The sequence below is a fragment of the Pinus tabuliformis genome, chromosome J (assembly GCF_031772625.1).
Source record: "Pinus tabuliformis cultivar Carrire ecotype Pingquan chromosome J, CPIR1, whole genome shotgun sequence".
Taxonomy (NCBI): domain Eukaryota; kingdom Viridiplantae; phylum Streptophyta; class Pinopsida; order Pinales; family Pinaceae; genus Pinus; species Pinus tabuliformis.
In genome coordinates, this window is record NC_142295.1 from 723,423,523 (window position 1) to 723,451,008 (window position 27,486).

The window sequence follows — 27,486 nt, forward strand, 5'->3', positions numbered from 1 at the left end:
AAAATGGTTCATGAGTTTAGGGATGAATTCTATAAGAACATGGGCACAAATGAAAGAATCTTTCTTAGAAAAATATAGAGATTATTGTATGCCTCATAACATTAAAGATGAAGTCTTCAAAATGACACAAAAGGAAGATGAAAATATTGAAGACTTAGTAAAGAGATTTGTCTATAATATTAAAGATAAAAAATGGACAATTTGGATGAGGAAACTTGAAAGCCCTCCTACTCAAAGCTATAAAAGATGAACGAATCAATCTCCTTAACTTAACAGGAAAAGGAGATATTTTTCAATTACCATTTGTAGATATTTGTGATTTATGTGTACATATCTCAAGGGGTAAAGCACGAGTTGGAAAAAGTCTTAGAGGCCCTCTCTTGTCAAGAATCAATAAATCTACAGTTGGGATAGTCAATAGGGTAGAATTAGGAAGCTTGCTTGATACTTTCAAGACAAATACTTTAGGGAGTTTAAGTGAACAAATAAACACCCTTAAAATACAAAACAAGAAAAAATATGAAAACGTTGCATTATCCATTTTCTTCCCTAGACATCGAAAGAAGCATGCCCTAAGAGAATGCCCTTTAGACTAAAAAACTATAGAAACTTGTGCCATATGTGCAGATAACCATGATACTAAGGAGTGTCCTTTTGTACCAGGTCTCAAGGCTGTATTTAATGATGAAGGGATACAAGAACAAGTAGACCCCCTTTACTTTATTGCCAAAAGACCATGGAAACTCTTAAGAAAATCAACCACAAGGATTTAGACCACAACAATTTTCTCAGTATTCACAAAATAATTGGAATCCATATTGGCAACCTTGGGCTTAGCCACAATCACAATCTTGGAATCAAGGATGGAAAAATCCTTATGGGGCTTATGCTCAATATCAATAATATTCACCATCCTATCCTAATTTTCCACCACAATTCCTACCCCAATCTAATCAAATTCCTCAAACTAATCAATTAGTACCTCAAGTCCAAGTTCAAAATCAAAATCCACATCTTTACCTACCATTTGCACAAAAATAAAATCAATTGCCCGCTCAACCATTTCCGAATCCCAATAATAAGATGTCACAACAACAACCTGTTTACAATATGGAAGGAAAAAATCCTCAAACCTATGTAATAACTCCACTAGATCTAAATAATGTTCAATTAAGATCTGTAAGAGTATTTCAAAAGAAACCCCCTTTTGTTATTCAGAAAGCAAAGACAAATCTTTAAAAACATAAAAATCAATCTGAAGAAGGAGAAATATCTCTCCCTCAGAAAGAGATTAATCAAACAGAAAATGTTCCAATAAATACTCCTATTATAGAACAACCCTATTTATCCATTAGACCACATTTTCCTGAAAAATTGAAAATTGATGAAGGAGAAGAAAAACAAATCACATTTCCTGATTATAATATGATGGGTGAATTAAGAAATGTTTGTATAAAAATTCCTTGATTGCAAGCCATAAAAGAAATATCGAACTTTGCAAGAACAATTAAGGAATTAAGTACTCAAATATCAGGAAGAAAAAGAAAATATATAAAAAGAATTCAATTATTTGGGAAAATTGCAGACATCATGATGGGGAAAACAACAATCCAAAAAAAACTAGATCCAGGAAGCCCCATTGTGAAAAGCCACATCAATGGAATTGAAATACCAAAAACACAAATTGATCTAGGAGAAGCCATAAACATAATGAGTAAAAAAGTTATGGATTCACTTAGGTTCCTAACCTTCAATACACACCAACACTATTACAATTAGCAGATAGGTCTTTAATTAAATCTGATGGTGTATTGGAAGATGTTTGTATATCCTTAGATTCTTGGGAATATCCTGTTGATTTCATGGTCTTATTTCCCAATGATAATTTAGGAGGACATCCATTAATCCTAGGAAGACCTTGGTTAGCTACAACCGATGCTTTCATTGGTTGTAGATCAGGTGACATGTATATCTCATATGGAAATTCTACAAAGAAATTTACATTATACCCACTTGCAAAAACAACAATAGAAATAGAGAATGAGGAATGGATAGATGATGAAGATGATATACAACTTTTTTTCACTACTGAACAAGTAAGAGAGGAGGACCAAATTTTAAATCTACTGGGAAATAATGAATCTTCCTCACATTATGACCGTAGTCAAAATGAATATCTCTCATCTAGACAAGTACCATTGCTCTCTATGGAGAAATTTCAGAATCTTTCAATAGAATTTTTTCCAGGTAAAACTTTGAATATTAATGAAAACCTGGAAGAATTACAAAAGAATCAACTGGTAGAAGTTTTACAAAGAAATTATTCTGCTTATGCATGGGAATAGAATGATATGAGAGCAATTGATCCTAAAACTTGCATACGTAATATCTACATTGAGCAAAATGCAAGACTAGTTAGACAACCACAATGAAAAATGATCCCAAATTTAAAAGAAATTGTTAAGGAGGAATTACAAAAACTGCTAAATGTAAATTTCATCTATACAATATTAACATTCAGTGGGTTTCACCCCTAGTAATCGTTCCAAAGAAAAATGAGAAATGGAGAGTATGTATCGATTATAGGTAATTGAATAAAGCAACATTAAAAGACCACTTTCCACTTCCTTTCATAGATCAAGTCTTGGACACATTGGCAGGGAAAACGTATTTTCCATTTTTGGACGGTTTTAGTGGATATAATCAGATTCAGATAGCACTTGCAGATCAAGATAAAACCACATTTACTTGTCCATGGGGAACTTATGCTTACCGAGTACATCCCTTTGTATTATGCAACGCTCTGACAACATTCCAAAGAGCAGTCCTTGGAATTTTTCTCTGATCTTATTCATGATTCTGTGGAAGTGTATATGGATGATTTCACAGTTTATGGAGATTCTTTTAATGAAGCACTTGAAAGTTTAGAAAAAGTTCTAATAAGATGTAAATAAACAAATCCTTTGTTAAGTCATGAGAAATGTTTTATGATGTTTAATGAATGTACTGTTTTAGGTCACCATATTTCAAGAGATGGAATTAAGGTAGACTCATCTAAAGTTGAGGTCATTTCTAAACTATCAGTGCCAAATTGTCAACAAGATGTTAGCAATTTTCTTGGTTTTACTGGATATTATAGAAGATTTATAGAAAACTTCACAAAAATTGCATCTCCACTCTTTAAACTACTTACCAAACACTATGAATTCAGTTGGAATTCTGATTGTCAAGCTGTCTTTGAAACTCTAAAAAAGAAAATTTCTGAAGCACCTATCTTAAAAGGACCCAATTGGAAATTTCCTTTCCATATATCAACTAATGCTTCAAATACAACCTTAGGAGCTGTGTTAGGGAAGAAAGACCTTACTCCTTATGCAACCTATTACACCAATAAAAATTTAACTCCAACCGAGCTAAATTATATTGTAACTGAGAAGGAGTTTTTAGTTGTAGTTCGTGCCATTAACAAATTCAGACATTATATAACTTTGGGTATGAAACTTTCATTCACACAAATCATTTTGCCATTAGATACCTCATGAATAAACCAATCACTCATGGAAAATTTTAGGAGCGAATGTTTGTCCTTTCGCGAAATTAAGGGGTTTTAAATTTTTAGTGGGCAAATATTTTGTATCATATTACATTTTTACAAATGGCCTCAATTATCCCACCTTATTTTAAGGGAGAGGGTAAAAAAGGTAAATTTAGCCCTTGAAATTAGGAGTTACAACCTTCCATTCGCCCTAATTTTCAAGAATAGGTTTTATTTAAGTGAATCCTATGGGCCCAATACCATATTCATAAAAGAGGTATGGTAAATTAATTAAAATATAAATAAATGAGAGGTATGGTGAATAAATAAAACATTTTTTATATTTACTCCATAAGTCAACTTATATACATGCAAGGGTGTAAACAAATAAAAATATAAATAAAGTGGAGGTATGGTAAATCAATAAAAATATAAATAAACTAGACGTATGGTAAATAAATACAACCTCTTTTTATTTTTAGTCCATAACCCTCTTTCTATTTATGAAGGCTCAAAAAAGAGGTTTTATTTAAGTGAATCCTATGGGCCAAATACCATATTTGTAAAAGAGGTATGGTAAATTAATAAAAATATAAATAAACGAGAGGTATGGTAAACAAATGAAACATTTTTTTATATTTACTCCATAAGTCACCTTATATTTACGAACACTCAAAAAATGCGTTATATTTAGGTGAAACCTATGGGAAAAATACTATGGGCCAAATACCATGGGTTAGATTATTATTAATACCATGCAAAAACATTATTAACCCTAATATTAGTATTAATAAAAATAAAAATGGCACATGGTATTGACCCATACCATGGGCTAGATTATTATTTATACCATGCAAAAAACATCATTAACCCTAATATTAGTATTAATAAAAAATAAAAATGGCACATGGTATTCACGTGGAATGTAGCCTATTTAAATGGGGGAATTAAACCAGCATAGATCCATCTTTACTCTGGATCTAGTAAGCCCCGAGAGGTAACAAATATCGTGATAGCATACAGTGAAAATATATTTGATCCCTCTCAGGGCTTAGTGGATCAAGAGTAAATATGGATGTTGTAATTTACTGTATGTTAAACATTTTAACTTGGTTAAAATAAACAAATAAAATAAAAATCAATTATTAATTTTATTAATTTTATAAATTACTAATAGTATTTTTTAAGCTCCAGGTTTATGATAACCCATGGTATTGAACCATGGTAATACCTTGGTATTCATTTGAGCATAGACTATTTAAAGGGGAAATTCTATCATCTTAGATCCATCCTAATTCTGGGTCTACCAAGTGCTCAGAGGGATAAATAGATTTCATCCCCCTAAGAGTGGTAGAAGTGGAGTTAAGATGGATATAGGTTGGTTTTTATGATAATGAAGATATTCAATAGACTTAGGAAATTATGTTGTAAAAAAATCTTAAAGTGAATGGTTAAAGCTACATTTAGTCACTTCACAAAATTTAGTAAAAAATACCAATATCTCCATTAATATTGGTTTCTAACTTTTTCTGATTTAACAAAAAAATTCAAAACAATGAAAACTTATCACTCTTTATGCATCACCCTCGCAAAAGATTTCTCACCATTTTTCAAAAATTCTCAATATGATATCTTCATGAAAAAGTTTAGGTACTGATGTTGGATTAGTTGTTTGAAAAATAAGTTGGTTTGTACAACCTTTCATCTTCTGTGCTATTCTTAGTTTGTCCTAATGATCTGTAGGGGTTGGAGCCACTACACAATAGTTTCCTAAAAGGTGGAGATTGTTCACCAAAAAGGAAATTAATCTACAAGTTACAACATTGTTAAAAAATGCGAGACCTGTGAGGGTAGTGAATTATGCTAATAAGCAATTTAGATTGGGAGAGACGTAATTAAATTTTATTATTTAATTGAAAATTTCCAACTAAAATAGTAAATAATCTAAATTTATATATTCATATATTGATTGGAAGGATTCTCACAATGGTCACTTCTTTCAATTAGATCCCCTTCAAGCCCTTGGGATACCTAATACTTTCTTATATAATATAGTTGGGCTTGCTACTTGTTGGCGTGTTGGGGTAAACAAACTTGATGTGTTTTCTTTTATCTCGTAGTTGGAGTCTATGGAATAAGAAAGAACTTTGATAACTTGAAAAAAGTGGTAGCTTGACAAAAGTTGTAGAGAAAAGATTAATCTCTCCTACCTTGACAGAACTCATTGTCAATGTCAACACCTATAAGAACTTTGTTGTGGAATATTATCAAAACTAATAGAAGGATATGAAAGAGTGTATTGTAAGAACCTTGACAAACATGGCCACTGAAACTTGGAACATTGTTTGTAGGAAGAGAAAATTATGTTTCTTTTTCCAAACATGTATGTTAGTATATTACAGTTTAATGAATATGTTTTCTTATTATCATACATGGTTTCATACTTTAACAAAACATTCGCCAAGACTTCACAATGTTTTATTATTCAGTAAAAGATTTGCCAAGATCTTATAAGATTTTATAATTCAGTGAAAGATTCTCCATCACTATACAAGATAATATAATTTGGTGAGAGATTCGCCAAAAAAATTATATATACATATTATATTATTGATAAAATTGCCTCCCATTTTTCCTATGTATCATGTGGATTAGCCCATTTATTATACATATAAATTTAGGGTGGTTCTTAAAATTTTCCCTACAATCATTAATGGAAGAATAACCAAATGGATTTTATTGTTACAAGAATTCAACATCACCATTCTAGATAGACCCAGAAAACAAAATAAAATTGCTGAATTTTTTATCTAGAATTCAAAATGATAATAATGATCAACCTTTGGTGGATAAATTTCCTGATGAATATCTTTTTGCAGTATCTACTAAATCACCCTGGTATGCGTATATTGCTAACTATTAACTACAGGGAAGATACCATTTCATTTGTCTCCTAGAGAAAAGAGGAGGATAGTTCACAATAGCACATCTTATTCATGGATAAATGAAGAATTATACAAAACAAGACTAGATCTCATTATCAGAAGATGTGTTCGAGAAGATGAAATATCGGAAATACCTAAAGAATGCCATGATGAACCATGTGGAGGACATTTTTCTAACAGAAGAACTACTTATAAGGTCCTACTTTTAGGATATTATTGGCCTTCCATTTTCAAGGATACCAAGGAATATGTTAAAATATGTGACAGTTGTCAGAGAATGGGAAAACCTACTCTTTCAAATGAAATGTCATTACAACCGCAGTTACTCATTAATCCATTTGAAAAATGGGCACTAGATTTTGTTGGTCCAATCAATCCACCTTCAAAGCAAAAAAGATATATTCCAGTATGTACCAATTATGTCACTAAATGGGTAGAAGCTAAACCACTTACTTTTGTTACTGAAAATGTTGTAGTTTCGTTTATTTTTTAGGATAATTTTACTCATTTTGGTGTTCCAAGAGAAATTGTAACAGATCAAGGAACAAATTTTACATCTAGATTAGTGCAGAAACTTGTGGAGCAGTACAAAATCAAGCATCAGAAATCCACTACATACCATCCACAAGCTAATGGACAAGTTGAGTCTACAAACAAGGTGATTGAAGCAATTCTTAGCAAGACTGTACACTTACATAGGAAGGACTGGGCAGAAATTCTTCCAGAAGCTTTGTGGGATTATAGAACTAAATGGACAAGTACTACAAGACATACTTCCTATGGACTTGTTTATGGGAAGCATGTCTTACTTCCAATAGAGTTCCAGATCCAGACCTATAAAACAACAGTCTAGTTGGATGTTGACTTATCAAAAGAACAAAAGCAAAGGATGGGATAAATCAATGAACTTGATGAAATAAGACAAGAAGCCCTCCAGAAGACTAGCCTAGTTTAGCACCAGAGATCCAAATGGAATGATAAGTACATTAAAGAAAGGAAATTTCATCCAAGAGATTGGGCATTACTCTTTGAATCAAAGTTTAAAAAAATCCAAGGAAAATTCCAAACTCACTAGCTTGAACCTTATGAAGTTGAAAATGTCTTTGACAATGGTGCAGTTAGAATCAAGACTATTGATGAAGAGAAAATTCCTCTTTTAGTGAATGGACATCAACTTAGACTTTATCAGAAGCGATCGACAAAAGAAGAATTTGTCAAAATTTTCCAAGACAATTCAAAATTGAAAATGGTTGAGAAGAATTCTTCTTTTCCACCTTATAAATTCTCTCTCTCTCTCTCTCTCTCTATATATATATATATATATAAAGGAAATAAAAAAATAATAATTTATAAACATGAAAACCAACATGTTGTTGGCATGCTTATACAGAAAATTTAAGGTGAAAACCAACTGTTGTTGGCACCTTAAATTTTCTCTCTTTACCATTTCTTCCTAAAAAAAATGTATTCCTTTTTCCTAAGTATCCATTTTTTTTAAAAGAAAAAAATCTTTTTCAGCTACAGAATTAGTGATTTTATGCAGCCCAGACAAGTTTTTGTAGCTCTAATAATATTTTTGTGTCTAGTTTGACAGGAACACTTGATGGCTCAGATTGAAGAATAAATGACTCCTTTTAAGCAGAAGATATCAAATGACAAATAAAGGTTAGCAAATTAGTTGAAGGTATGTAACACTGTAATTTTACAATAAAGATTAATATATTGCATGTATGAATTATGTGGACATAGTACTACCGAAATAAAATGAAATCATTGCAAATCATAAGTGATATCCATTTGTCAAATCCATTATGGTCCACCATTTTTAATTTGTGTCTCGTCCTCATTTTGAATCCATCGATTTGAATTCATTCCAATGGATATCCATTTCCGCAAGCCTTCATTATAATTCACTCATTCTCTCATTTCTCTAATTTCATACAGCCTCTCCATCTCTCTCCCTCACTGAACACAACCCTACCCGCACCATTTTTCCCTGTCAAGTAAATAGTTCTTGAGACAAAGCATCTTCCATCATGGGTGTTATTTTCTGAATGGAGACAATAGGAAAGAAGTTCTTGGAAGGATACCCTCAGACTAGGGAACTGTTGCAGAAAGTACAATGGTTACAATTCATAGAAAATTTTGAGGGTTTCCACAGGGAATTAACGAAGACTCTTGCACATTCTTTTGATGGAATGGAGGTTGAAATAGGAGATGTCAAGTTCGCCATAACAGAGTATCTGATTGCAGAAGCTACCGAATTACCTAGAAGTGGAGAAAATTGGTTCAAAAATAGAGGAATCGAAGGGGAAGATCGGAAATTCTTCTTGAAAAATCCAAACATGGACACGACCATCTTCAGAAAAGGTATTCCTAGTTCAGCCCTTAAGAGTAAATGGAGAAATTTTCTCCTTGTACTTCAGAAGTTTATTACTTGCGAAGGTCGATTTGGATGCATGTTTTTCTACCACATTAGAATAATGATGAATTTCCTTGAAGAACATCAAATGAATCTCCCATACTTCCTCTTGCATAGTCTTAAGAAAATGTTAATGGATGTTCAAAAGAAAATTTAGTTTATAGACAATACAATGTACCATCATGGATTGATAAAAATCTTGGTTGACTTTCACCTTCAAAGTATAGGTGATAATTGGGAAAACTTTCTAGTAAGAAATCATTTTAAAGAGAAAATTCTTGAACAGTCAAGTGGTAGTATGTTTCAAGAATATTTAGTGTTCTTGGACAAACGCCTAACCCTATAGATCTAGTAGCAGGTCTAGAAACAACAGACAAAGTAATCTTAACTTTTTCTATAATCAATAGATAAAACAAGAGAGAAGAGAAACCTACTTGTAGTTTTCGCTAGCTCCTTGTCTCCCTTGACCGATTTTGCCGCTCCTTTTCGTACTTAAGCCACTTGGAAAGTACCTGCATAATCACAGAAACAAAAACCCATCAAGGAAAATGATAATGATCTATTTCTTCTAAATAACATGGAATCAAAAACATGATATACATATGAAAGCATTAACATATAACACAAGCATAAGGAAAAAGTCTTGAAAACTTTATTGATAAGAGGAAAGATTACAACCCATATGAGCTCGATCCAGTGTCATCCTTCCAATTCAATTATTCATCACCTCATGAAAAGCAAGACACTCCAACACTATCACAATACTTGCACTCAATTCTAATCTCATATCACCAGCATCTCCTTACAACTCAATAATTTTCAGCCCCTGATCTCTTAGATGAGTGATCTATTTATAGGTGAGTGAAGGAGGTTATGCCATCAATGGAGATAATGAATTCCTTTCTAAATTTAGAAATCAGTTCCATGGAAGAAGGGATAGGGGATTGATGTTTCCTAATTCCTTTTCTCATCCAAATGCGAACTCAAAGGAGCAGGTGGCATTGAGAAACTTCTAGAGGCTTCCAATGGATAAGGAATCTTCAAACCCTCACGGAAATTTGCTCAAATTCGCTCAGCGTAGGCCAAAGAGGGACCAAGTGCACTGCATAGCACCCTATTAATGTATGGTTTGAAATGCAACGCACCCTAATGAAGGCCTACCTGCGCTGATCTTCTTAGAGGTAGTTTTTGGATGTTTTTAGTGATGGAACTTCTTGGGAAGTGAGGCATTCTGATGACTAACTTCTTTAGGGCATGTAACAACTACACTAGGGGTTGATGGGCCCTAATAGTATCAATCTATAATTTGGGGTTGATGTTCCGAAATGGATCTGTAACAGTTTCCCCCTAAAACATGAAGTTGTAAATATCTATGTCGAGTGAAATGCTTTATCACGAGGAGAAGAGATTTCGAAATGGAAGGTGACCTGCATAAATTACAATACATATATCATGATAATTTGATTTTTCTCATGATTTAGCTGAGGGAGGCATACCCATGCTCATCTTATAAACTTTCATTACATGTACAAATATGGTCATCTATAGATATAGACCCATGAATGGTTGACCATGAATGTAAGGCCATTATACATTTGATTTATTACTCCTGAAAATATCGCAGCCCAAATGGATGAAACTAGATCCGGGGTCTTCAATCTCGTCCAATATTTCACTCAAGTACAATTCTAACCATGTGAATAAATGTTCTGAGGTCGAACATGGAAAGACATCATCTAATTACCAGCCAATGATGTAAGTCGTTAACAGACGCAAGAGGAATCACCGATAATGATAATGATCATCAAGGTACTACAATACATTTCGCATGGTGTGAATAAATGATTTGATGTCGAACACCACACAAAGTCTCTCGGTCAAAGGTCATTGATGTAAACCTATCACCGGAAGCAAGAATCCTACCACTGATGTATGCAAGCTTCAAGGTTCTGAAGGGGAGTTTCTAAGTTAACTTCTTGGATGATGTGTTGATGTCGACAAGAAGCAACTTGTCGTAGGAGGGCCTTGATGTATCCAACATCTACGACATGAAATGAGGTAAATGATTTTGGAGATGAGAATCGACTGACAACACAAAGGTTCAAGAATGGCATCCATGAAAATGAAGGTTTATGGTATTGCAAAGGATGAAGTTTGAACTGAATGACTTCTCTTGAACATATCGGCGACACTAAGATGAATTAGTAGCATTGACCCAAAACAAAGTAATGGATGGTATGATAGACCAATAGTGTGATAAACATCAAGCAAATAACCCAACCCAAATAGTCATGGTGATGAGGTGAAAGTGTCACGTTCAATAGCGACTTGCTACCATAAAGTTTTCTCGACTTTTTGCCTTTTTCCCCAATCATTGTTGACCAATACCTCTTTATTTTTTATCAAGCTTGAGGATGATAATATATGCTTGTTGTATAATTTCACCCTTTGGGTGAATCCATCACTATTTGATGCTTTAATGAGTCTAGCAAAGGTGAAACTCAGTCTTGTCTAGATGGAAAATTTTGTCACTATTTGATGTTTTAACGAGTATAACGACAAAGACAACTCGGTCCTTTTCATGTTTAGATAGTTTGAAAAGAGAAGAAAAAGAAACTCCACAAGGTATTTTTCGTAAAATAATCTCTCAACTCTAAAAAAGTGTAAAATAATACAAGAGAGATGTCTTTTCCAATCCTTTAACTAGCTAGAATAGACAAGCGCTCTACAATCTTTTCATTTTTAGAGAGTTTAAATTTTTTTTAAAGAGGAATCTACTTTGAGGAATGAGTAGTGTCTAGGGTAGCAACTGGTTCTGGTGATGTTGGAACTTCTCAAAACATGTTGATTTATGTCAAGAGGCTAGCTAATAAGACCACTCATTGCAAATGTTCCTCAAAAGGGTAAAACAAACAAGTGAAAGTGTATGATCAGCCAAGGAGATGGTGGTCATGGGATCAAACAACCAAGGCTCATCTGATGAAATAGGTTGATAGAATGGCAATCACAATGGTTAAAATGGAAATGGGTTCATTTTTACACAAGCTTGAACCATAGGGAACTATGCTTGGATTTAGTTTCATGTTTACACAAGCTTGAAACAAAAAACTATGCTTGGATTCAGTTTCATGTTTAAACAAGCTTGAAATGAAAAACTATGCTTGCAACTGGTTTACATGCCCCCAGCATGATGAAAGGGAGAGTCTCCTATAACCAGATGGAAGTCGATGTGGTGAAGCAGGACGGTTATCCAACACCTTTTGGGCTTCGTCCAGATAGGGACAAAGGTGAATGGGATGATTCCCTTCACAGAACCTACAGGGAAACTTAACTTTACCACTAGGTGCATGCCCCCAAGCATCATTACATTCACCTAAGTAGACTACTCATGGCTATCAAGTGGATGAAATGAAGGTTCATTTATGAGATCAAGTGAAATACTTGACTGGGATTTTATGAGATCTAATCAAAGACTCGACTTAAAACTTGGGACCTTGTTTCATTTTTTAATGATCTTGACATAAGACAAGGAACTCTGCTCAGATTCCTTGTTTCATTTTTTAACGAGGTTAACACAAGACTAGGAACTATCCTCATGGGGGTTGTTTCATTTTTTAGTGAGGTTGACATAGTAAAAGAACTATCCTCATGGACCCTTGTTTCATTTTTTAACGAGGTTGACACAAGACAATGAACTATCCTCGGCTCCTTGTTTCATTCTTTAACTAGGTTGACACAAGACAAGGAACTATCCTCATACTCCTTGTTTCATTTTTTTACAAGGTTGACACAAGACCAGGAACTTTCCTCGTCGACCTGTTTCATTTTTTAATGAGGTTGACATAGTAAAATAACTATCCTCGATTCCTTTCGATCACAACTCATAAGGAGAGATCTGGTTCCAATGCCCCCAATACATGATGTACAACATCACTGAATTGTTCATTAGTTGATGTAGGTATGGAACAGGTTGCCACATAATTAACCTGTGGTAGGGATGATACCATTGGTACAAAAGGACCATTTAGGGAAGATGGTTGATTGTAAGCCATATTTGGACCAAGAAATGAAAGCTGGTCAACGGTGACAACTCTGCCTTCATGCGGGAAGAAAATCACTCGAAAGAGTGTTGAAACAATAGCTCCCATGCCATAAACATAGTCACGCCCAAGAAGTAAATTGTAATCTAATGGGCCTGGGACTACCATCACGTTTAGATAAACAATTTTTCCTCCCAAATTAATAGGTAACTGAGGGAGGATCCCTAATGGTTTATAGGTTCCTCTGTTAAAACCCAACAGATTCTGGGTAACAGGCATAAGCGGAAACAAACCAAGCACTTGCCAAGTAGTTGAGGAAAGGATTATCACTGATGCACCTTCATCTATAATATTCCTAGATACAATCATATTACAAACCTGTACTATGATATGGAAAGGCACATAAGAAGGAAGGTGGAATCCTACCAGTCGATTCCAATCAAAGGAAGTGACTAGACTACTTGGAGGGCTATTGTAAGAACGGGAGAATTAACCCCTTGAGCTACGAGAGCAGGAGGATTTTCCTCCTATCTTAATGGAATAGGAGGATTGCCCCCAAGCTCATTTGAATCTTAAGAAACAAAAAGAACTTGAGTGGTATCATGTTCACTCTCTTCAGGAAAGGTATGATTAGTTGAAGGTGAAATCAGGTCAATTGTTACCTCGACTTGTTGATTTGGATCGGGTATAGACTCATAGGATTCACTTTCAGAGAGATTGGTTTCATCCGACAATTGATTTTGGTCAGTCAATTCATCAACTAGTGAAGGATTTAGGTATAGTTTCCTGTAACTAGATGGAAGTCGCTGCAGTGAAGCAGGACAGTTATCCAACACTCTTTTGGCTTCATCTAGATAGGGTCAAAGGTGAATGGGGTGATTTCCTTCACATAACCTACATGGAAACTTAACTATACCCTTATTTCCATGAACTTTACTATCACTAGTTGATGGTGTGTCACCAGCATGATCTCTAGAAGTTGATGGCACAGGGCGATGTGAACGGGAAGACCATTCTTCTAAGATCTGAGGAATATCAGGACAATTTTGAAGAAGATGGTCTCCCGCACAAAGTTTGCATGGATATCGAACTTTGTGAGGCTTGATGGACGGTTTCTCATCAGATTTTTCATTCAAAACAATGGTTGCTTGGTTGCCCCTCTACTAAATTTGCTTCTAAATTTGCTTCTTCTTCTTCTTCTTCCTTTTCATATTCTTCTTATCCACCTGGTTACTAGTACCAATACTTTCACCAAGCGAAGAGGAAGTATGGGAGGAAGAAACAGCGGAGGAAGAAGGCAAAGGGTCAACTGGAGGTTGATTTTGTCTAGTTGGAGGAGTACTCGATTACGGAGAAATCACGAAATTTTGAACCAAGGAGGTTGAAAACAACCATACTGGCAAGCAAATGGTAAATCTTAGTAGGGATAATGTAGCCATATATGGAGCACAAATCTTTCCAAAAGGAGGAAAAGGATTAGGATTCCCATAAAAAAGAATTCCTTGATCAGTGGACTCTGGATTTGTTGCCATATGTTTCAACCTAAGATCAAATAAGGAGTGAGCATGGAAGATGTTATCCATGGTCAATTACTTTTTTATGACATTGGAACACAACTTCACCTTTTCATTTTTAAAGAGTCGAGAAAAAGCAAAATATGACTCTAGTCACCTTCGATGTTTAATGAGCCTGAAAGGAGAAGTGCTCAAATGATCCTTTTACTTTTAAAGAGTCGAAAAGGAATGAAAGTGACTGCTCTAGAGATTCTAGACAAGCGGGTTTACCAGACAAATCACAAAACTGCAATATACACCTTGGTGATAAATGAAAGAGAAATGACCAAGGACTTTATGTACGACAGTCAATATTCCCGAATGTTGTGTTTGGTGTGTTGCGATCGGTAAGGTGGCAGACTCGGCTTCCTAGGGATAAAGGATTTCAACCTATTGGAGTCTCCCACCATATATTTGATGGTACAGGAAGCACAAGTCCATACTAGCACTTATCAAATCAGAGAGGAGGAATCACCCAAACTCAGTGAAAACGACATCCACTAGGTTTAAAGACATTAGAACACATCTCTAGCCTAAACCTATAGATGTTTTTTGTCAAGTTACAATGCGTTATTAGATTAATTCAGATAAATTTTAATTTGATCTTCTTTAGAATTTTCCTTTCAAGGTTCACCACGTGATGTTTTCCAAAATTCCTAAGAATGCAACTAGAATGAGAAGCACTCTTTCCATTTAATTTCAACAACGAAAAATCCTAGCTATGAGGGATAGAGAATACAAGTACATTTTGAACAAGCAACAAAGAGTACAAACTAATGCAATTCCCTTCACTATTCCTTTCAAGCATTCAAAAACTACAAAATGCAAATTGCATGTATTTCTTTTTAGTTTCTCTTAATGTGAATGATGCAATAAGAAAAACTAATGCACAAACAATTCAGAATTCTTTTCATAAAAAATGACGATTTGTGACAATTTCTTTTAAAGGGAAAGGAAGATTGTATGACACTTTCGATTTTAAAGAAATGAAGATTTTCGACACTTTAAATGAAAATACAAATCAAATGCACACATCAATCAATCAATCTTTCATGAATGAAGTCTTTACGACAATTCAATTTTCGAAGGAAAAGACGATTTTAGGACACTTTCTTTTGACAAAGATCAATCAACTATATTCTAACTTTGACTATAGACTGATAATGACAAAGAAAACATTAAAGAAACATTAATCAATCCAATCAAATTAGGGCTAGCTTAAGGAGATGAAAAACTATTTTCAGAGACAAAACATCATTGACATTCAGCACGTAAGCAATCAAAAGAATTTTGGCAAAAACTCAAACCAAAGGTGGGAATTTAACTTAAGGTTGATTAGCGCAGGTCAAAGATGGGCTAACTGCACTACAAAGCACTCTCTCTCACTAAAGCTTGTGCTGATTTTAATGATTTCAAGATTGATCAGCGCAGGTCAAAGAGGGCCTATCTGCACTGATCAGCATAGGCCATAAATGGAAAAACTACGCCAATTAAAATATTCCTTTGTTAATCAACGCAGGTCAAAGAAGGCCTAACTGCGCTGCATAGCATTGTCTCTAAGGCTAGCCTGCACTGATTCCTATGAGGCCACTCAAGAGTCATATAACCTCAAATTTTCACCAAAATTCAATGCAAAAGGCTCAATAACAAGAAGTAAAGTATGTCAAGGTGTCTAAGGAGGTGATAAGCTACTAAAAGGGTTAAGATGTCCCCAGCGGAGTCGCCAATTTGTTTCAGTAATATTTAGTGTTCTTGGAAAAACGCCTAACCCTCTAGATCTAGTAGTAGGTCTAGAAACAATAGACAAAGTAATCTTAACCTTTTCTATAATCAACAAATAAAACAAGAGAGAAGAGAAACCTACTTGTAGTTTTCACTAGCTCCTTGTCTCCCTTGACCAATTTTGCTGCTCCTTTCCATACTTAAGCCACTTGGAAAGTACCTGCACAATCACAGAAACAAAAACCCATCAAGGAAAATGATAATGATCTATTGCTTATAAATAACATGGAATCGAAAACATGATATACATATGAAAGCATTAACATGTAACATAAGCATAAGGAAAAAGTCTTGAAAACTTTATTGATAAGAGGAAATATTACAACCCATATGAGCTCGATCCAGTGTCATCCTTCCAATTCGATTCTTCATCACCTCATGAAAAGCAAGACGCTCCAACACTATCACAATACGTGCACTCAATTATAATCTCATATCACCAGCATCTCCTTACAACTCAATATTTTCAAGCCCTAATCTCTTAGATGAGTGATCTATTTATAGGTGAGTGAATGAGATTATGCCATCAATGGAGATAATGAATGCCTTTCTAAATTTATAAATCAGTTCCATGGAAGAAGGGATAGGGGATTGATGTTTCCTAATTCACTTTCTCATCCAAATGTGAACTCAAAGGAGCAGGTGGCATTGAGAAACTTCTAGAGGCTTCCAATGGATAAGGAATCTTCAAACCCTCACAAAAATTTTCTCCAATTCGCTCAGCGCAGGCCAAAGAGGGACCAAGTGCACTTCATAGCACCCTATCGGTGTATGGTTTGCAATGCAGCGCACCCTAATGAAGGCCTACTTGTGTTGATCTTCTTAGAGGTAGTTTTTGGATGTTTTCAGTGATGGAACTTCTTGGGAAGTGAGGCATTCTGATGACTAACTTCTTTATGGCATGTAACAACTGCACTAGGGGTTGATGGGCCCTAATAGTATCAATATGTAATTTGGGGTTGATGTACCCAAATGGATCTGTAACATATTAGAACCCTCAAAGGGAGGAAGAGAAAAATGGAAACAGTAAAAGAACAGGAACCCCAGTCCCAACAAGAATTATCAAAGGATGAACTACCAATAGTAGATATTTTGCAGAAAATGAAAAAAGGGAATCTTAGAAGAAATAAAGTCGGCAAGAAAATAGAAATTTCATCTTAAACCAAGATACTTCCTCAGAAATAAAATCCAAAAGCTAAAGAAGAAAGGTTAGGGATCGCCAACTACAAGTTTAAGAAGAAGTACAAGATTGAACATAGTACAAAAAGCAGCTTCAGGAGTTGCAGAATATATCGATCTTGAGTCGAAAGAGAAAACTGAAAACCTCGAGGACTCTCCAGGAGAATCACTGAGACTGTCACCAAGGGTGTCACCACCCCCCTTCAGTTCACCTCCAAGAAGTCCAGTACACAGTCCAGGTGTTGATCCTATTCAGCAAGAAATTTATGATTACATAGAGTCATTAGAGAGAAAGGAGGCAGCAACTAAAGAGTCAATCCAAAGTCCAGGGGAAGGAAGTAATTAATTTAATGAGCCACAAGAACCTTCAGCATCTAATGTTTTAAAGCAAGAAATATTTGAGCTGGAGACATTAAACAGATACCTAAAAAATGAAAATCAAACACTGAAGGCACAAAATGGAATTCAAATTTCCAAGAGTGACAACCTTATTCTTCACTTGAGTCTATGGTACAAAAAGAATAAGAAGTTGAAGAAAGAAAATAGGGCAATGCAAAGAGAAATCATCAACCTAAAGTATAAGATCCTCATGAAGAAACCAAGAATGGCAATGGTTGCGAAAAAGATAAAGAAAGTGAATCCTGAATGTGATATCAAAAATGTACAGGATAATGATAATGTTGAGTTGTATGAGGACATATCAAACCTCTAGTTTGGGGGAATGTAGAGTCCAAGAACTGCTTTACCTTGACACCCTTTTTTCTCATCTTTCCTCCTTTTTCCTATCCATATCATCTAATAAATGTAATAAATATGAGGTTTTGTTAAGGTGAGCACTTACATGTACTATTTTTCATATTTTGTCCATATAGCTTATTGTCTTATTAAATTTTGCATTCAACTACAAAATTGACCTGATTTTGTAGCTAATCCACAGATCTGTAGCTACTTCCATTGTTGACATGGTACAAGTGTGCCAACTCAGCAAAGGAATATGGATAGATGAAGAATGATCCCTTCATGGATTTCTTCATGTTTACTCGAACCAATCCATCAAGAAAATTGCACTGCAACGCGGTCAACCATGACAGTCAACTGCAAGATAATATGCTGGAATAGAGTCCAAGTTTCATGAAATATTATCGATTTTCTTTTCCAAATAGAAAATCGATGATTAAGCGATATGATTTGGTTTGATAAGGATTGTAATGGATATACTTAGGCTTGAATTTCTCGTGTTGTTAATTAAGAAAATGTTATAACAATAATGACCGCTTTGTGTTTTGGTGCACACCGTTGTATGTAATTTTGAAGGCATCCTATTAAAACTATTTTCCAATTTATAAATCTTGGTTCATACATTTCATGTTGTGCTGATTAAATTTGTTGACTACCTTGTGGAGGGTCCCTGCGTGCAGATCAGGTCTTTGACTCATTGCAAATAGATTTTCTTTAGTCTCTTAGAATTAAATTATGGATGCTCTGTTTTATGTTTTTAGGATGCATTCCAATGGAGTTCACGATGAAATTGACATCTGAATCAATAATTTCATTTGATTTATACCTAACATAACATTATCATTTCATTTTATTTCTACCTAGTATAATTCAACCATTTCATTTCATAGTTTGGTTATTTCATAGCTTATCAATATTGTTCTTGTTTTTACTTTTGCATTGAGTGAAGTTGCAATAGTTAGGAGTGACAATCTTTTCTTAGCAACTGAATTCAAGTATCTTTCATTTCCCAATTCAATAAAGTAGATCTCCTTTATATCATTTTATGCTTTCATAGTTAGTCTAGTTTGGTTGCAGCATAAAAATCCAAACATAATAAAAAATAGTCTAACAGAGTAGAGTTAGGATCACTGTTCATCCATCCCACAAGTTTGATTTAATTAAGATTAATTTTAGAATAACCAGCTAACAAATCTCAAGGATAATATTCTAATATAGACAGTAACATCATCTCCATATTGATTCTAGATTTAGACTTTAACCATAACATAAAAATCTTAACGACATAAGTAACTTCTAGCACATACAGTGCACTTGTACTTCATCAGTTTACTTGCCCTGGTCAATAATTTATGCTTACAATTTAAGAACATTAAATTGACTAAACAAAAATCCAACACTTACAAGAAAAATCATAAAAAAATATTACATAACACTTGTTCTTGGCCATGGAGGTTGTTGAGAACGATCCACACACATTTTATTAAACTCGATCAAGGATTTCTTGTGCTCGATTTTCTTTGTCATGAAAAGAAGCTTTGGTGTACTTCCCCAATGTACACCCTTTTCATGTGTCTCTCTGCTCTAGTATACCCTTGGGAATTCCTGTAGAAATTTGTTGCATGATATTCAAAGCTCTGTAGTGCAAGTGACCAAATATTCTATGCCACAACTCACCGATGTCTTGGCTCTACACCTTCTCTTCTTTAGTGATCTTAGTAGCGTAGTCTTCTACCTCCAATTCATAGAGGTTCTTTACTTGAACCCAGATCCGCTTCACCTGTCTTGTTGCTATGTGATGAAGGAAATCCTTTCCCTTACTAAACATGACATCATAGCCTTGATCCTCCAACATGGCAACAAAAACTAAGTTCTTCTTCAAACATGAAACATACATGACATCTGTCAAAGTGAGAGGAGAACTAGAGTCCCTCTGAAAGGTATCAATACCGACGCCAGTTGTTCTATACCTCCCATCATATCCCATCTCGATGTACATCTGGACTTTCTTCTCCTCCAATTTACTAAAGATCTCTTTGTTTTCGATAATATGGAATGAGGCTCCATTATCTAGGTACCACACACTACCCATCATCGATGACACCATGCAAGTGATCAGGGTAAAATCTAGTTCGAATTTTGAAGCAAGGGCTTTACCTGCTACTCATCTTGAGGGAGTGTTACCGACCTTCTTGTGGAGACACTTTGTAGCATAATGTCCCAACTTGTGAGAGTGAAAACATTTAATTTTTCATATGTACTTATTCTTGCTTCCTTGACTAGGATATGATTTGGAATGGGATGACTTCCCCTTCCCTTTCTTCACCTTTCCAACTAAGGCACAATTCTCGTCATCATTATGCTTTGATGAGGATCCATATTTGGTGTTCCACCAAATCTCTTCCTATACCAATTCAAACCACAATCACTCCCACTCTTCTCTCTCCCATTAACTGAGTCCTAGTAGCTATGTCAGCTCTTGGGAAGTCTTAGAAGTGCTAGGCTCACTGAATCGCCTTTTGTAATAGTAACCCCGACACGTCCAAGCTCATCCCGACATTGGGTGAACTTGGTCAAGTACTTCAGAATTGAGTCACCCTTCTCCATCATGATCTTTCTGAGCTTGTCCTTCAATGCTAGCTTTCTATGGTCACTATTATTTTGAAAAAAGTCCTTCAATTCCTTCCACATTGCAATTGTAGTTTCCTTACTATGGAGATTCGAGACAATATGATATCGAACTCCTTTTAGGACAATCCTTCTCGCCTTTCCCACACACTTTCTCCCTTCATCAAGATCTTTAGCATCAGATGTTGGAGGCTTCAAGATATCATGATCTATGAATTCCTTTATCTCGTTGTCTTCCAACACTGCCTCCATCATGTCCTTCCAAGTTATGTAATTTGAGCTGCCCTCTAGGGCATCCTCAAGTCTCAAACCATAGAACAACATCCTGCTGACTCTGAGTATGAAACTACAAATTTGATTTCACTTGCACAAAAAATTTGTATTCTCCTCTTCTATAGCGACTTCAACTCTAATAGCATGTAGTTTTTTATTGTAGATTCAAACTACATATTTTGATATGCTAAAACAATTGACTTGAATCTACTCTACTCATAAGGGGAAACAAAAATTGATCGATGAAGTCACGAAGTAGAAAAGGAAGAATTTGAATCACACATAAAACAAATAATTTATCTAGGGAAAGCCTTAGCTAAAAACCCTACTATCTGTATATTGCATTAACTAGGAGATCTTAGAAGAAAATACAATGCTTGTTCAACCCGAATAATCTCTACACAAGTACAATATCACCCTCTACTTCACCAATCATCTCAAGCCAATACTTATCCAAATATGTTGCTTTCCAAGCCCGTACTTCCTTGCACTATTCCCTTGGGAATTATACCATATTTATTTGGGAAATTCCTCACTAGTAGCTGTGCAATCCATCCATAGGCCTTCCTCTGATTCCATGCATCATCAGTTTAATTTAGATGATTTTACAACTGATAGTACATTGTCCCTGAACTCTAATCTCAACTGGGTCTTCCTTTGAACTGACATGCATGAGTTATTTTTGAGTGAATTATTAGTTATCTGATTGATCACTGCATGTGAATTAAATAAATACAATTTAATTCACTTCACCACTCTCTAGTTCCTCCAAAAGTTAGAACTAGTTTAACTGAATTAAATAATTACAACTCAATAAGAACTCAACATGGGCCCCTAAAATTTAGGGATCACTCTACATGACTCTAGATAGACTTCCAACTCGAATTTACTTAGCCAACTAAGTCAGCTTAACTTATTTAACTGCTACAAGTTGCTATGAGAATATAATTACAATTTAATTCGAAATTTAATTCAAGGACAAATTAAATTAAGGTTTTCTTGTTGGTATTTTTAACACTTTTCACCACTTATTGTTGGGCGCGGGATCCCCCATGGGATGTTTTGGGGCTTAAAGCCTATATTTTGACTAAATCTAATGTAAAGACTCTGCATTTTATGGGTGTGGAGCGTGAATATTGTAAATGAGTCACAGGGTTGTCCACCCTAATTTTTGTAATGTAATGTCAATTTTAGAAATCTACCCATGGTTTGTGGACCATGGGATTGTATAAATAGAAAAAGGCTCTAAGTTGTAAAAAGAAGAGAAGTAGAGTCATGAATGAATGATGGAGAATTGAGTCTTATCTAAGTGTAGAGTCGAATCTTTGGGTCGTAGAGTAGGAGAAGGCTCTGCAGCTGAGTGCGCAGAGGCCTAGTAGTCCGCAGCTGAGTGCACGGACCCTTGCAACTGAGTGCGCAGGGCAGGTTGAGTTTATAATTGATTGAAGTATTAATAAAGATAAGTTTTATACCATTCCTATGTATTTATTTATTGTTTTTTGCACTGAATGCATTGGGTATAAACTCCTTTTTTGTTGTTTATATGTTGCGCGAACATATATGAATGTGTTGATAAAGGGAATATAAGATAAAGTATTTGTTTACGCAAAGATAACTAGCTGTTATAAGAATATAAGTAAGATCTGTGGTGTAAGTTGGCGAAATAGCATAGATTGTTGCTTTAGCAGCACGGAAGCACCTCAACCCTTGGTTAGGGCTGCGCAAAGGCGATTATAATAGATCACGAAGGCCTCACAGGTCAGGATAGTGCGTGAAGCGACCTACGCGAAGGTATTCATGGTTAGACTAAATTGACCACTCAAAAATCTCAAGGGTGTGGAAACTTGGTTCCAACATCCCCCCATACTGCTTTGGGTGAAACCTCAGTCTGTGCTCCATGGGTTGTTGCTGAAAGGGCAAGTAGTACAGGGATTTTTTTGGCTAATTAAATCTGAACTTGGGTTAGGCCCCATCAATCCAATTAATGGTTCTATTGCCGGGACCAGGATCTGCATAGAGATGTCTAATGTTATATTGTTGGGATCCAACTAAGAAGGAAATTGAAGGTTTGTTGGACAGGAGAATTCATGAGTTCACGGTGCAGGAGAACAAGAATTCGTGACTAACAAAAGAAGAGTGGTTAGACTACTACCTATACACAGATATCCATGAAATATTCTTCGCATCTTTCCCTATTGAGCTATACGAGTGGATCACGAAGCTAGCAGATAGCCAAGGAAGGTGGAAGCCCGACAATCCTATTGTGTGGACTCAAGAGTTGGTGTGCAGATTGGAAGCATCTGAGGATAAGATCGCGCACGCCATTGATCACTGGATTGATCAGATTATAAGAGGATTCATTACTGAGTTCACAGTAGATACCTCAGTTAGATACAATGAGGCAGAGAAACGCTTTTTTAAAGGACTGTGAGGTAAGTACATAAAGTCTCTAAATAGTTGGATTAAAATGGTATTGTGTGAAAAGAGGGTTATGCAATTACTTTGATGTCTGGAGCTACGCAAAGTGGAAAAACCTACAGAAATGAAGGAAGTAAGGGACTAGAGAATATCCCTTTGATTTCACCTCCACAAGGGGATGAGGAAGAGCTCGTGAAGGTCTCACCACAAAGTGCGATCAATTTGATAAGGCATAGGATTCTGCGCATACCACCCCCACCCACACCACCTTCGCCACCACCACGAGTTAATATGGAAATCACGATAAAATTTCCTATGTTCAAGGGAGTAGGAAATGAAGATCCGAACCAATTTTGGTTCGTGATAAGGGCCGTATGGGAAGCGAAGGGAGTTACAGATGAAAATATAAAGAAAGTGATGCTAGTCAGCACTTTGCAGGACCATGCACTGACCTGCTATATTAAGCACTCCAATGATAATACAAATGCGGGGATCACAAATATCCAAGCAGCACTAAATAGGGAATTTAGTAGGCCAAAGTCAGAAGCACAATAAGTAATTGGATTCAAAGAGATCATAATGCTACCAGGCGAGACTCCTTGGGAGATAGATCAGAGGTTGAAGTGCACAATTCGTGAAGCGAATATGAATCTGACGGATGAAAAACATCGCGAATGGTTTGTAGCATCACTAACGTCACATTTAAGGAGTGTGCTATCACATTAGAAGTTAACGACTCAGGCAGAGGCTTTAGAGATTGTGATGAGACTTCATGAAACCTCGATGTAGGATCCTAACTTGGGAGTCTAGTAGATGCATGTGCAGTTGAAAAACTTATGCCTTGAGATGCAGAGTCTGAAACAGGACAGGGCAGCCTGACCAAAAGTGCACGAAGAAGTATGGTGCATAAAATGCAAGGGTCAGGGTCATGATAAGGAACACTACCCTGTGTTCGAGAATTACCTCGTGGGAGGAGGACCGATGTCATTAAGACCAGAGGCACAAGCAGGACCTAGCACGACACTTTCTTTATGGTGCACGATTTGTCAAATAGGAGGAAAGCATGTTATGGAAAACTGCCATTTGTTACAAAAATACACGTATAATTCGCAATAGTTGTTATGTAAGTTTTATAGATCAATTGGACATGATGAGTGCACTTGTAGAAGCTATGAGCTGATGATGGATAGAACTCCCACCTATAGAGTTTAGGCTGAAATATGACCCCTAGACCAGAACCTAGGAGTGGCATGAACTGGATTTCAGGGGCGTGAACGAGGCCAAGGTGGAGGAAGACATGAAAGAGGTTGTGGATAGCTGATATGCTACAATTGTGGAGGGCCAGGACATTATGCCCATGATTGTACAAACCCAACACATCCATCATGTCTGTGTTGTACCTTGTTTTGATCATGAAACAGAGGATTGTCCTATGCTGATAGCTAGGATACGTGACAAGGGAGCACTACCGCCTTCCCTGACTCAGAACTTGTAGATGATGAGGTCTGAGCCGCGTGAGGAAGATCCAAATGTAAACATTGTGCTCCGAAGTGGAATCGGGATGGGAGATGATAAAGGAAAACAACTCAAAGATAGTACTTAGGTTCATAAGGCTTCGATGAAGGAAGTAGAGTTTGATTTGGAGCGCGCTAAGGAAACCTTCATGGAAGCTAAGAAGAGCTTCACTGATGCCTCCACTTCAGGAAGCAAATATAGACTAGAGCTGGAAATGGACCCATTTATTCCTACGACATTCCTGGAAACATGCATGAAGCTACCGTGCAACAGTTAGGCTATAAAGGTACTACAAGAACTCATTAACAGATGCGCTGGAACCATGCCAGGAGAACCGCATGTAGTCCAAAAGATTGGAAAGAATATGAAGAGGATGGGAAGAGAAATGAGGTTAACCATGCAGATTGGAGAATATGAGATGGACCAAGTAATTCTAGATTTAGGATCGGATGCGAACGTTCCGCCGAAGCAAACATGGGAGCACATGGGAAGGCCTACGCTGCAGTGGTCTCCTATTCATCTGTGAGTGGTGAACCAACAAAACATAATACCTATTTGGAGATTGCAAGGAATCACCGTGGATATTAAGGGAGTGAGTGCACTAGCAGACTTTGAAGTAATACAGATTGTTGATGAGAGAAATCCCTACCCCGCATTCTTAGGAATTGATTGGGGCACTGACATGAATAGGGTGATTAATCTGAAGAAGCACAAGATGATTTTTGAGAAGAAGTCTCTGTGAATAGTTATACCCTTGGACCTTGCTGAAGGATCATGCTATACAGAGCCAGTGCGCAACTATGAAAGTGACGATGATTTGGACTGAATCTATAAAATAACCCCATGAGAGCGAGATTGGGTAAATCCCACCATGGATGGACGAATTTCATGGGAGCATGAAAGCTTTTGTACTTCAGATTCGGATGAGGAGATAGAGCGATGGCAGAACTGGTTGCATGAGGTAATCACCCTGAACTGTAATATGATGACAAGGTCGTTGCACTGCGTATCGACAGAAGTAAGGGATCTGCCTACTTATGACGGCTTAAGTGAGGTAGATACCTTCTTGGATAAGTTTGAAAGGGAGGTGCCAAAAAAGTAATGTTTCTAGGCCTTGAATTGGGTACTATACGCTACGCCCGTGAGGTGGCGGGTTACGCACCAAGGAAGCTTTGAGGACTTGCCCAAATGCAGGAGAATGATGCGCATGCATTTTGGGAAGCCTAATATGCGACTGACAGATAAGTATGATGGATGGGATGATCTGTGTGCACACCTAGCCAAGTGGATGAAGGTCTATGGAGAAAAGCCACAACCTGAGTGGGTGCACATGTTCTGTCATACCCTAGATGTTATACCCATGAACTGGTAGATAGAGATGGAGCTCTGCCATGGGATAGGTGAATGGGATATCTTGCACGAAGGTTTCCTGTTAGCCTTCACTTTTGAGGATAGTTGGTGGGACAGCATTGATGAAGCGCTACAAGAGGTAAAAGCAGCTATCTTTAGGATACCACAGGAGACATTAGAATCAATTCAGCATGAATAGGCTACTCAGCTGAGCTGCACGCTAGAATGCTATAATTTAAATGTTATAGAAGAAGATAAGGATCCGGAAAAAATTAACATTCCAAAAGCATAAGTCCATCGTGAGGTTCAAGGACCATAGATTGAGAACCTTGACATAACCGCACCAGAAAAGACAAAGAAGGTGAACATTGGTATAGAGGTTGAACCTAAGTTCTCAACACTCATCGACTACTAGGATGATGTGACAATGGATAAGGTTGCTTAGTTACTCCGCGAGTATCAGGACTTATCCCCAACCAAGTTTACGGATTTAAAGGGAATAATCGGAGATTTAGGAATGATGAGGATCACGTTAAAGCCCGACGCGAAGCCAGTTAAACAAAGGCCTTACAGATTAAGTCCAAAATACAAGGAGAAGGTCCACATAGAACTAGACAAAATGCTAGTAGTAGGAATCATTGAGCCAATGGAAGAATCTGATTGGGTAAGCCCTATGGTGGTGTAGGAAAAGAAGCAGAAGGGTGAGATAAGAATATGCATGGATATCAGGAAATTGAATGACACATGTGTGAATGATCCATTCCCAACTCCATTCACAGATGAGGTGTTGGACAATGTTGGTGGGCAGGAAGCATATTCTTTCACTTACAGGTTCCCAGGGTACCACCAGATCAAAATCGCGTTGGAAGATAGGAGCAAGACAACCTTCACAACTGAGTGGGGTTACTTTCAATACACTGTCATGCTGTTTTGGTTCAAGAATGTGCCAACCATCTTTTCGCGTCTAGTTGTTGCAACATTCAAGGAATATATCCACAAGTTTTTTGAAGTTTATTTTGATGATTGGACTGTATTTGGGCTAGTTAAGCACCATGTAGCGAGCCTACGCTTGATGTTGGATACCTACCGAAGATACCAAATCATGCTT